General features: G+C 40.8%; 1 protein-coding gene across 3 annotated transcripts in view; it reads right to left on the reverse strand.

Moving 5' to 3' along the window:
• tet1 (tet methylcytosine dioxygenase 1) overlaps positions 1–17,784 on the reverse strand; it is a 36,953-nt gene that overhangs the window by 11,472 nt on the left and 7,697 nt on the right. The window lies entirely within an intron of this gene.

A 17,784-nucleotide genomic window follows, 5' to 3' on the forward strand; every position in this document is an offset into this window, starting at 1 on the left:
TAAACATGTTCTACTACAACCTGTTTAGTACACAGATAATTATTTCCACAACCTATACTATCTGGAGATGTTTTAAGGCTTTGAGTAAAGTGTGTTTGCTACTGTAGTATACATGCTCTCTTAGAAGCACTTTCTACGAGAACATGCAAAGAGTACTCTGAAATAGGGCTGCCACGATTAGTCGACTAGTCACGATTACGTCGACTATCAAAATCGTTGACGACTGATTTAATAGTCGACGCGTTGTTTGAAGCTTTGTAAGATCACGAATAAGTAGTAGGATTTAAGAGTGTAATAACGGACTGAAACAGAAGATGGCAGCACTGCATGTACAAGGATGCCAGCTGCCGTTAAAGAAGAAGTAGCTCTGTCCCAGAATTCATAGCGCAGCCCAGCTCAGTTTCCAACAATGGTGGCAACTAGTTAGTTTTAATATTACTCTTATTATTCTTTCTGGGTCACAAAAAAAAAGTTTAACATATTTTCAGGCGAGAATGTAACTGTATAAACCTCAAATATCTGCTCGGTTTATCAAGACACCACATATTTTCAAAAGCGCTCCGACGTTTTCGGAGACGTCTGTTACCCACTAGCTCGATAGCTAGCCGGGGGCAAGGCTCACTAGAGCCGGTGAGAACACCGGACTCCCGGCAAATCGTTTTCAAACCCACCGCTGTCTTTCACTACTCAGGTTTAATATATATAAGTCACTTAGATAACTTAAAAATGTTATTGTTTGGCTTTGTTTTTTAGTATTTTATTTGTTCCTGAGTAAATCAGTTTGGCTGAGATTAAAGTTATAGTTTTTACACAGTTGAATAAACGTCAAGCAGACAACTGATTATCAGAAGTGTGAGATGCTGGAGAATTTACTCCAGTGTCCTGTTATATTTTAGATAGCAAGGAGTTTATTAAACTTCACTGAAACAATCTGCAAATTTCATTAAAATTTTATAAACTATCATTTTGTCTTTATTTTTAGTTAGCACATACCTTAAACACTTAAAGCTGTAAGCTAATGGTAGTTATATAAGAGCAGATGCTGCTGGTGCAATAAGCTGTACGTTTTATGTCCAATGGATGCATGATCTGATTAGTCGACTAATCGCAAAAATAATCGTTTGTGGCTGCCCTACTCTGAAAAAGTCAGTCATTTCTTTATATTTTGCTTCCACAGAGCCAGACTTTCTTGTAACTTTTTAAAGGGATCTTGAGCAGTAGTACTCATGTCTTTCTGAAGGTCTTTCACAGTTTTCTTAGGACAAGGGCGTCTTTTTCATTCTTTCCTAGCCCAGTCCTTGTACCCTGATCACTTTCAGTTCATGTTTTTTGTTTAGTGAACCACTTGCCTGTGAATAATTCAAGCATAAAAAGGCACCTATCTCAAGGGACCAATCAGTGCTGTGTCTACACATACCAGACAACTTTGAAAAACAAGTTTTATTGTATTTTCAGGCATTTTGTTAGTGGGGGCCTATTGAACAAACATGTCATTTGTTCCCATTTCCTTAGTTTCTTTATATTATCTGAAAACTGGGCATATCTTGGCATGCTCAAGAGTCAGTCCAGCAGACAAAAAGTATCTTAAAGTCGTATCCTTAAGATAGTGGAAATAAATTTATCAAAGATCTGACACAGGACCTGAGAGATGCATCAGCTGATCCGTCTACTGCTAATTGAGGCACCATCAGAAATAATCTAACTGGAAGCTGTCAAGAAGCCAATGTTAAGAAAGGAGACTTTACAGAAAATGCTGAGGTATGCCAAATTACACAAGAACTGGCAACTTAACGAGTAATTAATCCAAATATTTGGTTTGGTTAAAACATGGTGGAGGTAATTTCATGGCTCAAATTGATAGGATTTTGTACTGTCACATTTGATCCAAGAATCTTGAAAGCATCTGATTGGCAATGGTTTCATTTTTCCTCATGACAATGATCCCAAAAACACTGTCAATGTAGTGAAAGCATACTGGGATGGAAAAAAACATCAGTCATGGATTGGCCTTCTGACCTCAACATTATTGTAGCAGTAGGATCATCTTGGCAGACGAAAAAAGACAGCCAACATCCAAAGACAGCCAACATCCAAAGAAGAGCTTTGAATATCCTTCAAGAAGCCTGGAGAACTATTCCTGTAGACTACTTAAAAAAGTTAGAAGAAAGCTTGAGAGTTCAAGTTGTGTTGAAGAATAAAGGTGGTCAGAGCAAGTATTGACTTTCAAGGTTATTAGAACTGTAGGAACTTTTACACAGCACTGTACAGCTGGAAACTGAAAATATGAAAGCCATCCTTAGTAACATCTTGAATAAACATATGATCCACTGAAGACAAGCTGTTCTTTATTTTAACTGCATATCACATCAGAACTAAAGCCTTTAGCCGTGGAAGAAAAATGTTTAAACGTGACGAAGATATATATATATAAAATTAAAAAAAAAAATCAGTATCATGTGCCAAGTCTCAGCTGACAAAAGGATGTTAAACTCACTTGAGTGTGCTGTACATACTACAGTGCAGCTGGATGTATGTTCTTTATGACTGTTTACCTGGCATAAACACCCATTACAGTAAATCACATCAACTGGTTTTAATGTGTTTTACAGCAGGAGATGTGCACTGACAGATCAAGAGTAAGCTGCAGCAGCAGTACATCAATATAAACCAGACTCCTGTGAACCCACAGACCAAACAAAAAACACTTGTGTTTATCACCTACATGTGCTCTTTTTTCCCTGTGTTTCCACTGGACGTGCACCAGATTTAGATTGGCACACTATTAGTGCACTACTTTTACTGCACTTGACAAACAGAACAATATATGGGAGCAGGGAGTTTTATAGACTGCACAGGAATACCTGTGGAAAATGAACCATAAACCTTATGTTTATTTTTAAAAAAAAACCTGCTCGACTTGTAACAGATAAGCAGTAACACAATACTGACCTTTTTTTTAACCGCTTTTCAAAAAACACAACAATCCTTCAAGTCAAATGTGCTCAGAATCAGCCTAAATCTGGAGCTGCTACTAGTTCACTTAAAAGATTCTCAGAAATCCCGGACAAAAAGGGAACATTGTTTTCAACCATCAAATGCATACAGTGACAACTTACATGCAATAAAGTGGCATCTGTAAGGAAGAAGACACTGAAAAATAGGAGATTAGGTATTGTTCCAAAGCTATAGCTGGAAGAATAAAAGGCACACAGAGGTCAGAGAGAATACAGATGCTGAGCTATCTTCTCTAGTGTGAAGACAAGAGTGTTAGGTGCGTGAAGTTCTTTCTTACAATCTTATATTTCTGATTTGCATACAAGCACACATCTTCCAACTGGGCCTTATAAATGACCTAAAGGTCTCCTGACTGCATCTTGCCTGTTTGTCCCATTATTTTTTTCCATTCTCAGTACTAAAAATACACAGAACAGCTTTTGTCTTTGGCTCGGTTTCTAACTTTGCTGAAGCTGGAGTTTCTCCTTTAAGCACAGGTTAAATGTTGTTTGACAACTCAAGAGTAAATTGCAGTGACGGAGCTGTTTGTGATTAACATGGGAAAGCTAAATGATCACCAGGTCTTTTCAGTGACGTGGTACTCCTGATCACTCTCTGGTTTGCTGCAGTTACTCCTCAGTCCACTGAACTCCCCATGGCTGTCAGGATTGTGTCTGACTACTAGAAACACGCCGCTGATGCAACAGATAGTTCAAACTCAGGCTGAGGCAACACCAAAGCTACCAATGCAAGAATGTGAGATAACCGCTCTGCACAGCATGCACAAATGGGCCAATGAAAGAAAAGAGGAGCAAAGAAGATGGGGCACAGTGCAAGAATAAGCAGCATGTCACAATAAACTGCTTTCAATGACAAAGCAGCACTGGCTGCCTTCCAGCACTGCACCAGACACACACGTCGGCATGCATGTGTGTGCGTGTGCATACGTTTGTGCATCCAACTGTTTATGATCTGAAGCAGACATCAAAGTGCAGCCTCTGCTTTTAATTATTTTACATTTATCCTCGTAAAAGCAAAAAGCTTAAAAGCAGGATGCGAATGCAAAGTCATGTGTTCTCATTTAGCCACTGGGTCTCTGGAGGGAGCTCGGACTGCGATGTGCTGGTGCTGCGTCTTTGTGCTTGTTGGGTATATCGCCGGGTTAGTCACTTGCAAACACACTCTTCTTCTTTTGTGTTAGACAAACCGTGACTAACTACGGAGCTTGTCAAAGCTTTCAGAATGAATAAAACATATCCCAGAGTGGCTAAGGGTGAGTTCTTAACACACAAACACCCGTTCAGAGACCTGCGGCAACAGAGTGTCACTACTACATGAATCGTAGCAACCCTGTGTCTCTGTCTCTCCAAAGAGAGCAAATTGGGTCTCCGAGGAGGTTTGAAGTAGTGTGCATCTATTTGTAACACAAGACCACAGACAAAAACACGCACACATGCACAGAAAACACATTATACATAGACATCGTATGAACTGCTACAACAAAAAAGTGAATACTCCGATTTTCTTTTGCCACATTGTGGGTATGCAGAAATCATACCGTTAAGACTGCCGCCTCACAGCACCGTGACATTAACACACTGAAAAAACACATGCTTCCTTCCTGACTCAGAGCGTAAGTAGTGGTTTATATGTGTTTCTCTGAACACGTGAGAATTTCCTTCATTCATTGAGTGCTTCCTGTCTGCGCTGAGCTCAATATAATGTCGTCTACACACAAAACATACTACCTAAAGAGAAAAGCAGTGAAAAAGAGCACAAGCTTAATCAACTATAAAATTATAGAGATTAAGACGGCGTCATTAACAGCGAGACCCTTTCCTACAAACCGCACAGTAATAATATTGTTACTGTAGCCAAACAAGTAAAGCCTGCCAAATTACGAATCAAGGCTTACAAGCACTCCACTTTTCTGCTAAGCAGTCAGAAAACAGCAGGTGCAGAAATATGGCTGTTCAAAACACTGCAAGAAAGAAAAGGGGAAGCAAACGGACTCTTCATACAGCACAGTGGCTTAAATAAAGGCATGCAATAAAAGGAAAGACGAGGGCTTTCTTGTATCCATTCGCTACTAACTTTGTTGTCCCAGCCCTTAAACCCACCTGGAAAAGACAAGACAAGAGCTCACACACAAAAGGCCAGGTCCTCAGTGAAAGGGACAATAACAAAACAGGCGTCCAAATAAAGCACTCCCAGTCAGCTAAATCCAGGGTGGCGAGGAGAGAGAGTCAACGGCGTATACCACTAGATGAGCTCCACTGTAGCTGACCTATCTTGCAGTAAGACAAAAGAACTCAGGGTGAACACTATGGCTGTCTTTACCTTATCTGTCCTCGGAGGAAGCCCCTCCGGTTTAGGCAGCATATCCCTAAAAGGTATTGGTGGCCATCTTGCTTTGCCTGCCTCCAGCCTCAAGAAAACGCTGGCTACAGTAGCCGTACGCAGGGCAAGCTCCTGGGTGTCATGACTAGCTGCCGTAGCAAAGCACTGCTACAGCAGGCACGCACACACTCACCGCACATACACAGACATACAGACACACACACAGATGGGATGCCTTTTGCAGACGCAGACAGAGCCTCATCAGCCAATGGCGTGAGGACCTTAGCGGCTTGTAAATTATCTTCCATGCCTAGACTCTCCTAAACAAAGGATCCCCTATGTGGGCTACTCCAGCCCTACGCACAGGGATTGGAGCAAATTGTGGAATGGACAGTGCTGGATCTGGATCAGTTGGACAGAGCTCACCAACACAGGACTACCTCAGAGTTGAATGTGCAACTACTAAAATGATTAATCCATTATTCAATTAGTCAACTTAACAACAAGATTAAGAACAACATTTGCTGCTCCTGGATTATCAAGCTTCTTGTTTCTGCGTTTTCAACTGATCTTGCCAAATAACCAGATCTGAAATTAAGCTTTTTTAATTTTTAATGGTTATTCTCAGAATTTTACAGACAAAGTAGTTCATCAGCTAATCAAAAATATAATTAACAGTAAATAAAGATTACTCACAACTGTTAAACTAATCACAGGTTTAAGTTAGTTGGCACCTTTAGCTTACATGGGACTGAAATACTGCTAAAAGCAAAAATGCTTATAATGATAAGCAAAAACCACCATCACATGACAGTTACACTGGACAGCGAGTGCTTTTGTGCCCCTTGAGGTTTAAGACATGTGATTTTATCATTGTAAGGAAGTTTTGCATTCTGTCATCATCAGACACAGGATGAAGCAAGACACAGTCTTTGCAAAAGTCTGGAGTGACTCCTCATTCCTTTAGATTTTTGCACACAAGAAGTCAGAGTTTCTTGTAATTGTGGTCTTAAGCAATCTCAATAGATCTCCAGGACAAGTTTTTCTTTGGAAACTGACTACTGGGGGTTGGGAAGCACATCTGTAACTGGAAGGTCGCCGGTTCGATCCCCGGGCTCTCTGGCACTGACACTTTACCCTACCGCCTACTGGTGTTGGCCAGAGGGGCCGATGGCGCGATATGGCAGCCTCGCTTCTGTCAGTCTGCCCCAGGGCAGCTGTTGCTACAACGGTAGCTTGCCTCCACCGGTGTGTGAATGCGAGAGTGAATGAATAATGGAATTGTAAAGCGCTTTGGGTGCCTTGAAAAGCGCTATATAAATCCAATCCATCATCATTATTATTATTATTATTACTTTTTCACTCATTTTCACTCCAGCCCTTGCACCTGGCCATTTTTAGAAGAATATTTTGTTTTATTTGCTTGTTTTATCATTCACCTAGCATTAAAAAAGCACCTAACTCAAGGGATGAACCAGTTTTTTGGATTAGCAAACTATATCTTTAGGCACTTTGTTGATAGCAGCCTGGCATAAAAAGCTTCTGTTTTTTCCCCATTTCTTTAGTTGAATGCCAAAAATAACAGCTTGATGGGCATCGTATTTTTGCTCCAGCAAGGTGATTCTCAAAGAGCTAAACTTGGCATATCTTAGAAATGTTTTAGGAAAGTGGACAAGTTGAAGATTTAGAAAAGTCATGTTCTAAAGAAACTGGAAAGAAGTCCAGCAAAGATCTGATGGACCTGATGCATCTGGACTTTCAGTTGATCCATCTCTTGTTTGCTGAGGCTTCATCACAAACAGCCTCAGTGGAAGGGAACGTGTAGAAAAGGCTGAGATATGCCAAATTACACAAGAACTGTGCCAGTGCCAACAGATTTTATGGAGTGATTAATTCAAATTGCAAATTTTTGGTTCAAATTGTCATCAGGAGGTCAGGAGAGAGGTACAACGGTAAGCGTCTACAGCCATCTCTAAAAAAATACAGTGAGATTTTGATCCACCATGCAATACCATTGCATTTGATTGGCTTTATTTTTCAGCATGACAATGATCCCAAACACACTGCTACTGCAGCAAAACTATACCTGGATATAAAAACACCCAGTGTAGCATTATCAGTCATGGACTGGCCTCCCCAGAGCCTGGACCTCACCATTACTGAAGCACACTTGATAGAGTAAAAGGCAGCTAACATCCAAAGAAGAGCTTTGAATGTCCTTCAAGAAGCCTGCAGAAATATTCCTAGTATTTAAAAAAAATGTCAAGAAAGCTTTCCTGACAGAGTTAAGGCTGTGTTAAAGAATAAAAGTAGTCATATTAAATATTGACTTTCAAGTTCTTTAGAACTTGAAAGTCAATATTGCAAGATAGGTGAGTTACATACTTTACATACTGTATTTTTCCAGATGTTTCAATAAATTGCTGCACAGATATTACATTTTCCTAGCAAAATATGAAGAAATGAGTGGTGGTTCAAGACTTTTGCACAGTACTGCAAGCATAGGCGAATAATTTGCTGCACCATCTATAATTTCTAAATGACTGTCTTGTTCATCCATCCCTAAATCCTTTCCTAAACAACCCCACTCAGGAAAAGCCGTGGTTAGTTACTTTGCCTCTTTTAAAGGTAACCATGTGGCCAAGAAGCTGAGTTCAACCCAGGACAAGGAAACATGAAGGTAGCCAGAGCCAGTGCCTGCTGTTAACAATCTAGCAACCAACCTCAGCCATGGGCTTGATTGTGGGAGCAGATATAGTTCAGCTCAGCCCAGTCAAAACAATAAAATCTATATCAGTGTAGCATCCAGCCTGCAGTAAACATGTTCAACCAAAAGGATAAGACAGCTGCGCAAACATAACCTGTGGCGGAAGATCTGATCATATTGATGAATTTAGCACTAAGTCGTGTCATAATTTCAAACATTACTGAGTAGGATGTTACACCAATGGTTTGTCTTTGAGCCTAAAAGACAAACCATATGGGGAATGACTTGATTATATAAGAGACTTGGGAATTTTTACACTTTTGATGCACTTTTTTGAAATGTATACTCAAGAATTGCAGTCTTAGTCATGGCTCCGAAGGGCTGTTTTTTATCTCACTGCAAAGTTCAACAGTCACTGAGTTTGTCAGTTACACTTATCACAGTCAAACTGCTGCATGGTGTGGCTTCATATATATTAGCCCCTTTCTGCAGCACTTGCTGTGGTGTACCACTGCAGCCATGAAATACTGTCATGTGCATTTATGCTGCTTGAGTATTTGCATCTAGCAAATGCAAAGAACTTCTTACATTTAAATTATGATGAATATCATTTTATGTATTCTCACCTCATATCCCCTCAGAAAAGTTTTCTGATTTAGTCTCAGATTGGGATTCATAGCAAACGCTGGAATAATACCAAGGAGTAAACATCTTAAATGTCTTTGAGCAGATAAGTGTGTAAGTGTTATATCTTTAGCTGAAGTAGCTGAAAATTCAGTGTTAATATCTATGAACACGTGAAAAAAACCACATAAGATTCTAATAAGTTGTCTTCCCCAAACGCTTCCTTACACACTGTAAAACAAGCACAGACGAAGACTAAACACTTGAAATATGCACGAGGAGTGAGTGCGGTGTGCTGAAGCAAACTTCGTCCCCACAAAGTAATATCTCCACACTGGCAGTAACTGTGAAAACCCTGTCAACACTACAACAACTTGCATATTGCCAGCTATTTAATCACAATGTGGATTTGTGCTTGCAGCTGCACAATTCATGCTGACAACCAGCGCAGACATGTGGCAGTCTTTCAATCTTTAACATAAGACTGAAAGGACACAGTAAAGTGAGTGCACTGCTCTTGAAAGCTTTGTTTTTAATCAGTTATTCCTGTTAAACCTGAACATATGCATGTTAGTGTCTTACTGTAAAAGAACCAAAGCATAACATCTGAACCGTGTCTTCATTTAGGGTTGATTAAAGGGGTGCAAAAGAAATATACCAAAAGCAAAGTGCATAAAGAGTTATGACTGAGGGAAGTCTTACCTGGGTGATTATCATTGAGAAAAATTCACGTCCCAAATAAAAACATCTTTAGAATAAATGTCAATGTCTCCTTGGTGTTATTCATTGAGGTGGTTGTGGTTGAGCTCTTCTCTGAATGTGACCAGTAGTCCAACAGGTTTAACGCTGCGACAACATCAACAAGCCACACTGCTAAACAGGTTACACCAAACACAAACTACGTCTCCTACGCTTGTTTGTGTACAAGACATACCTGCCAACTGCTATCATGTTACTATCACTTGGCATGTGTTGCTAAGGCCCCTTTAGCAGGTAAAAGCAATGTAACACAGCTGTCCTACATTCCCCAGTGTTCCCTCTGGGTGTAGCAGACATAAAAATGCTCTTATCTGATTATGCAAGCCTTCTGCTTTGAATACACAAGACAATGTGATGCAATTTAGAAAAAAAATTGCAGATTCCTATAAAAAAATACAGGTCAAAAAATGCAACCAGAAAGTTCATCTCCTTTAAGCGTCTCAGGCTTTTATACCGCTCCTCCTCCTCCAGCTGCCACTCCACTCGAAAAAAAGCTCAACAACTTCTAACGATATTCCACCACGCCCTTAATTTTCAGCTCTTTAAGTGTCCCGTGTGTTTTTTTCCCTCTTTAACGAGCTGCCCAGCTCTCATTAGGAAAAAGAAGCCTGGACATTAATCACCCCAAGCTACAGTACACATGCACAGCGAGCGACGTAAAGAAAGTTATTCGGCACCGCAGTCGTAAACTGTCTCTGATACATGTGGAGGCTGACCCACTGGAGTCCAGCCCAGTGGAGCAGTGCCAAGCATTGCTGCCAACACTTGTCATTACTACCATTACAGCAGACGATAATGTAAACTTGTCTCTCAATTGCATGGAAAAGTTACAGACCATTGATGAAGGGCAAAAGTATGAGGGAGTTTCTTCTCTTTTTGGCTTCTTTACTAAAGTTTTGACTTTCTACTGATCATCTTCAGTGTGTCAGGGACAAATAAAAGAGAAAAAAAACAACAAAAAAGACAGCTTTACCATCCCAGAGGTGGTGTTGGATATGCTGAAGCGAGAGGTAACAATGATGGGAAATGGGAAAACATGACTCTACGCTTCAACTTGCCCCTTTGCTTCACATCCAGTCCACATATACACAACCTGTCAAACAATCACTTAAACACCTCTTTGTGTAGGTCAAAGCTCAAAAGACTAACACATGTCAAACATTAGGATACTCAGAATGAACAGCAGTAACCTTTATGCAAACACCCACTTTAGCATTTGGATCCAAGGCCATATGGAATATTTTCCTTGGAGAAAACCCTGAAACTATAAAGTCTGCATTACCTGAGAGGAGGCAGCAGTATGGCTCATAATCAGAAGACCCCTGAGGCTACTCACATATCACTCTGATCCCTTTTCCAAAAGCACATCTGCAAGCTAAACACTGTAACTAAATGCCTGCACAGCGACTTTCCGTGCTCTCTTCTGTGTGCTCTCTCTTTCAAACGCACACAAACAGAAATGCATGTTTACAGCTGTCACGCTTCCTTTGAGGACAGTTAAGAGCCCATGGGTGAGGCTATTTTAAGGACACAATGAATTCTCATTCAAAGTTCCATTTCACACACATGCCGAGTTATGTAACATCTACAATCCCAATCCTGGAAGGAAATGTGCACTATTCAACACCACACCCATAAACCCACATGGACTCAATTTACAAGCTAGCAGTGGTTGGTCAGCATGAGGGGACACGGGGTCATTCCCTCTTTCACCCCTTTAGCTCATCCAAGGAAGGAGGGCAAATCTTCAAATCTCTATTCAGCAACTAAAGTGTCCCCTGCAGCCTTGCAGCTTCTTTCATGGATTTAACCTGTTCCTGCACCTTCTGAGTTTGGTCAGTAGATATAGGACAAAGATTTGCACAAACACACAATCATATATTAAGTCCTACGCGTCTGTTTTTCAGGTTTTAGAAGCTGGTATGTATAAATCTGTAAATGATTTTTACCCTGGGAAGGGTTAGAAAGGAAAGGCAAGCAGGTCCTTTGTTTTATGTACACAGTGATACAAATGCAAACACAAACACTAGGCAGGCACAGCAGCATGAGGGCCTCAGATCCTCTAACAATGACACAGGAAAAGCCTTACTTAAGTTGTTGCTAGTGCGACATGCTGAGTAGGCATGGTTGCCATATGATTGTGTGTACACACAATGGTGCACACACACACACTTATGCATACATGTTTATAGAGAAGCACACACAAATTCCATTGGTGCATTAAAAGAATTACATTACTGCGTGGCAACAGAGAGAGATGAGAGGATAATGAATGAACAAAGGGAAAACAGACAAAAGAATAGACAAAGCCATGAATTCATTATAATGATTACCCTTGGTAGATGCCATTTGGAAGAGGTCCTTCAGAACCAATGACAGGAAGGAGCAAGCAGATGAGTTTTTACCCTCTTCAGGTGTATTAGTGATATTCTAAATTAGGCAGGTTAAATTAATGCATGAATGAGCTCTGGTTTCTCCAGAAGGAGGCCATTGTGTGCCCTTGGTAGGATTTGATTGGCATTGCTTTCAACAGGGGGGAGGGGGGGGGGGGGGGGGGGCAAAGTCAGCATTTCTTTTCACCCAGAGAAACCAAGTGGCACGACTTCAAAGCTTGTCCAGGGACTTAGGTTCTCACAACAGTCAGGACACGCCACAAACTCACAGATTCAAAGGACCTAAGAGGGCTACGCAGTGAAGCATTACTGGCATCAAATTATGCATATTGTACAAAACAAATCAAACTGCAATGTGTTTTAACTGCAAACAACAGCTGAATGTGCACTGAAGTATCAGCATCCCCTGTCAATAATTCACCATCTCCTGTTATATGTAACCGCTGGAGATTTCTGTAGTTCTGGGGCACAGTCACCTCACAGCAAGAAGGTTCCTGGCTCAAATCCCAGCTGGGCTTTGCATGTTCTCCCCGCTCCTGCCAGGATTTCCAATGGGTTCCTTCCTCACACAGATTAAAAACATGCACATTAGGTTAATTGGTGATTCTAAATTTATGTACCTCATGGGTGCCTCTGAGGTGCCTAAAGTGCTTGTAGTGTATAGATAAAGCACTGTATAAATGTGTGGTTACATGTGGCTGTTAGTCTGAAGTACTTTGAGTGGTCAGTAAGAGTAGTGTAGTCATGGCAGTTAATTTCTGCCTAATTATGTAAATCAGGCATTAGTAAATGGTTTGAGTTCTGGGGCTATTGGTTCCCACTAAATGTGTCTCACGCGAAACAAATAATGCTCAGTCTCTCATCGAGACTCCACTGCTTTGCATTGCATGTGAGCACTCAGTGTGAAAAAACTAAATGATACAGTGTATTAGTCCTGAGTGACTAATATGGACCGTTGATATTTAACCTTGTTTCCATTTTTAAAAAAATATATTTTCATGTTGCAAGTTATGAACTCATCATTTAACCACATAATGCCAAATGTATCATATCTGATATGTGAGTTGCAGCACAACTAAGGGGTGGTTCATGCTCCCCTGAGCCAGCCCCACCTTTATCAAAAAGTAAAGTTTTGAGTCCAATCTTAAAGCTGGAGAGGGTGTCTCTCTCCTGAATCCAAACTGGGAGCTGGTTCCAGAGGAGAGGGGGCTGAAAGCTGAAGGATCTGCCTCCCATTCTACTTTTAAATACCCTAGAAACCACAAGTAAGCCAGCAGTCTGAGAGCACTTTGCTCTCTCACTGCAGGAAATACAAAACCGTAGTAAGACTTCCTAATGATTTGTAATGATTCTTAACATATTGCAACAACTAGCAAGGAGACTATACTTGGGGTATAGCAAGTGGTTATACAAAGTAGCAAACATTTGTTTCAAATGATGTTTGAGCCTGAGAGTTTTTATGTGATGTTCTTGGGAATGTCTTTTATCTTTTCAAAATTCCACATTTGCGGCATGTGTAATTACTCTAAACTATCAAATAAGCACAGTTACAGACTGAGTGACTGGGTGTTGTTACTGTGGACCTTTGTTTTTCCCCATACCACACAATCAAGTGTCTGATGACTCAAGTCGAGTACTTTAGGAGCAGCCATACTGTATAACCCCAAAGCTGGCACCATCTGGTCCTTGCATCAGCCCAGATGCATAGGAGACTCTGGCCAAATAATCAAACCACAAATGAAATAAAACAGACATTTCTCATGGTTTGCTGAGCCTATTTTGGGTCGCTACCAAAGCTCTGCAGCTATTAATGATAACTACCTCACAAGGTAGTTATAAATTTAATTGACTTGGACCAGTTTAACAGAAACATACACAGCAGCTTGGATCACAAGGGAGCTCATGTAATAAAATGCATGTCTCTGCCAGGGAAGAGAAGTCAGAGTAGAGAGAGTACGCTAAAGCGCAATTCACCCTGCTCTGTCATAATGAGTTGGCTGTATTTAATCACTGACAGTGTTTCTGACATTTCACGAATCTTCCTCCCTACCTCAGCCCCCTTCTGTCCCACACGTTTACGTAATGAAGGGGAAAAAGAAAGCTGTCCTTCAGCTCACTGCCAGAGTGCCCACGTGTGCATGTGGAGGAACCTGTATTCATTTATTTTACAAAAAGTGTTCATTTCTCTCTCATTGACAACCAAAATACAGAGTCACACGCCCAAAACTGTTGTGGTTTTGAAAAGCAGTTCACATTAATTTTGAGAATTTTAAGTCATTTGACTTTTTCAGTTGTTGTTGTTTTTGTTAATATCAACAATCAGGGATAAGCACAAGTGACCTCCTGTCAACTTCAACTACTGGCCAAGCATTATAGCCAGCAGGGGGCGACTCCTTCAAACTGTGCAAAAAAACCCAACTTACTGATGCCACATTTTACGTACAGTTTCTCACAACGCTAAGACTTACTTCTTTAAACCTTACATCTTTTTCTAAAACAGTTTTCCAGCTGAAGTCACAAGATGTCACATCAGACTTTTAAGAAAACAACACATCTTAAAATATTAACACTACTGAGCAATCATTACACGCTCCAATAAAGGTACTGGAAAAACAGTCTTAAGGATATTTAACTCTCATCTTTCTAATCTGAAAAAAGTAAAACCAAAGTTGACTATGTCAGGGTCCCCGTGCCTGACCGGCTGGTCCAGTGTGGCTACAAGTCTTCCATCTGTTTTCTTTTCCTCTCTCATTTCCCTCTCGCGTTCTACGCACTACCTGGGCGGAGTTCATTGCAGGCTCCCGCCTCTGGTCCTCACACCTGCAAACAATCATCTGCGATTCATCCCTCACTCAAGTTAGCTACTTAGGGCAGCAGCTGAGGATACCTCGTCGCTGGATTATTGTGTAACCCTCGTCAGTGTTACTTCAGTTCTACACCCTTTTTCGAGTTCCCTTTGAGTTTTTTCCTGACATTGATTCTCCTGTCCGTATGCTAGATTCTGCATGCCCCACCTGAGGATCTGTTGCCGTGACCCTTTCATGAGTGTGGTGAGTCAGTGCGGCGTAAGCATGGAGAGGATTCCCCGAGAGGAGAAAGCTAACTGTGTGAAGAAGTCTACCTGTGTTTTCCTGATCCCTTCATGAACCTTGGTGACCTCGGACCCCCCTTCCCTCACTTGTATATATCGCACGTGGAGAGTAAAATAAACAAACTAAACTTTGTGATTTCAGTCTGCGTCTGAGTCCCTCCTGTGACTCTCCTCAGCTTCCCTTATATTTAGAAAAGTCATACACAGAAACATCAGTGGATGTAAGCAATGATTCAAGCTCATGATGGCAATAGAAGCTCTGCTTAGATGGAGATTCACTTTGACCTATTTCCTCCAATCATGTGCGGCACAAACATCCAAGGACAAGGTGTGCCAGTCAGAGATACTGCATTAAACCCAAGTGCTACATCTCAGACTCTACAAGCCTTAGTTAGCATGTTAAACGTTGAAGTTCATGACAGCACAATTTAAAAAAACAAAAAACAAACAAACAAAAAACAACTGAAGAAGTATGGCTTGTTTGGTTTTGCAAACACAGAAGCACATTCACAACAGAATGGCTGAAAAAAAAAAATCAAGGTGCTATAATGGTCCAGTCAAAGTTCAGACCGCAATGTGACTGAAATGCTGTGGCAGAACATTAAGAGAACTGTGCATAAACAAATGCCTAAATCAATGAAATGAAGCAACCTTTCAAAGAGACTGGGTGAGAATTCCTCCACAACAATGTGAGAGACGTATAAAGTCACACAGAAAACAATTACTTGAAGAATTAAGAATCATAGGGTGTAGTTAGTTGTCACAAGTGTACCTCGAGTCCTATGACAATCTTTCTTTGTCACATCATTGCATGTATTGCATGTATTGCATATCTGGCGACACTTGCGCCTTATGCTATACTATACATGAGAAAGTGCCCAGTTTCACATTTTAAGTCACCCAACATAGTTAGAAGGCATATCTTCCTCGTCGGCTTCTCATGTTTCCCATTCATGTCCCGGCTTACTATGAACCCGGAACCTGGCTTTTGCTGGTATGAGCAATTTTGAGACGCTGAGATGTCTGCCTCCTGTGGTTATTCTTAGTCATCACAAGTGCACATCACTGTGCAAGAAGTGTCTGAGGGAGCGAGAATGTGTTTAGAGTTTTGCAACAAGGTTAAAATGAGATCTGCAAACTGTGTCTAACTAGGCGAAAACTGTTACAGTCTCTGATACAATAAATTGGTGGACACAATAGGCATTATTGTTTTAGTAATTCAGAAACGTGTTATTATGATCTCACTGAGCATAAAACAGATGATAAAGTAGGATTGCTAGACTGTACACCGTGGTCAAATCAAATTTGGGGAAAAAAAAGAAAAGGAAAAACAAGATGGCAATGGCAAAAATGCCAACTTAAGACTTCAATTAACTATGTGCACGTTAGCATATGCTACTTCCGGTGCGGAAACTCCTGTGGGGAGCTTTGTTTCCGGTGTCCTATTCGCGCCTGGTTTACGGACCAAAACAAGTTAAGCAAGTGAATGAATCAAGCAGCGATTTACATTTCTGTAGATGTCTTGGCCATTTATCCAATATATCTGTAAATGATGTTCATCGACTTGTCAATCTTTTTTCCCTGCGCACAGGGTCAATACGAGACTTCACAATGCAGGGCGGGATCCTACTATGACACGGTTGCTATGGTTATTCTAGCTGTGACTCCAAAACGTTTAGATACAATTTTCTTTCCCCTTTCTGCTTTTTACCCAGGCTGGTTTGCAAATACTAATAAAGTTGGATTAGAAAGTGGGGGAATTTGACATAAATTTGTATGCACAGTTTGAAACTCTTAAAATAAAAAGCTCTGAAACGCAAGTCTAGATGTAGATCTAACTTACTAACCTGTGTAGTTTAACCTAATTACCTGAATGTAGGTTATTGAACTAAAAGTCTGACACTCAGTGGTGCTTGTGGTTATCTCCACTAATCCTCATTGTGACCCTTAGAATGCCATCACACAATCGTGGCAGGTTAAAGGTCAGCAGACAGACAAAGAGGCCACCATGGCAACCATAAGTGCTGAGCATCTCCAATGTTGTCTGTGAAAAGAGGGGGACGCTGGCTTCAGACATAATGGGAGAATCGCTCTTACTTTGTGTCGTGCTAGTTAAATTTGGGAACAGTGAGGGCGTTGCTGCACACAGCTTTGAATATCTGCAGCCATCGCTGCTGGACGCTGCTGCCTGGACTGCCAAGTCTTTAATGACACGTGCTACTCTTCTGACAAAGTGTGTACAAAGGAGGAGTAGGAAAGGTGCAGGAGATAAATGAGTTTGCATTTGAAGCTGGGCCAAGCTGGATGTAAGCAAGCTAGTTACTATTTGCACAATGTAGTGCCCAGCTGCAGCTCTATTGTCCTGAACTGAAAGCTGCCACCGCTATGTAATTATAGGTTACCCCAGACTTACCTAAAGTGTGCCTCACCAGGTGCATGGACTTGATAAACACAGTTACAGACAAAGACACCAATAATCACACGTAATAACTTACAGTATGTATGAACAAAATAAAGCTGTGCTTTCTGTTTTTTGTTATTTAAATTGAACTCATTTGATCTCATATATTTTATGAGACAACTTGGGGCAATGTAAAAGTACAAATAGGTTGAAGTGTATTTATGTGAACAATGGTCAAATGAGAGCAAGATACATGCTGATATTAAACAGTTAAATCAGATGAAAATTCTTGAAAATTATTAATCTTTTGATTTTGGCGGATATTGAAGGTTTTTTCTGTCAAATTACGAGACAGCACAACTACCTGTGAGGGATATCTTTAAAATGGTGGAAAAGGCTATGAGTCGCAGTGTTTTTAATTTCATTTAATGGTACTGACATGTAAATGTTAATAACTTTATCCCTGACAGCTAGC

This window comes from Neolamprologus brichardi, chromosome 13 (genome assembly GCF_056152115.1).
Source record: "Neolamprologus brichardi isolate AB-2024 chromosome 13, ASM5615211v1, whole genome shotgun sequence".
In the NCBI taxonomy this organism is placed as follows: domain Eukaryota; kingdom Metazoa; phylum Chordata; class Actinopteri; order Cichliformes; family Cichlidae; genus Neolamprologus; species Neolamprologus brichardi.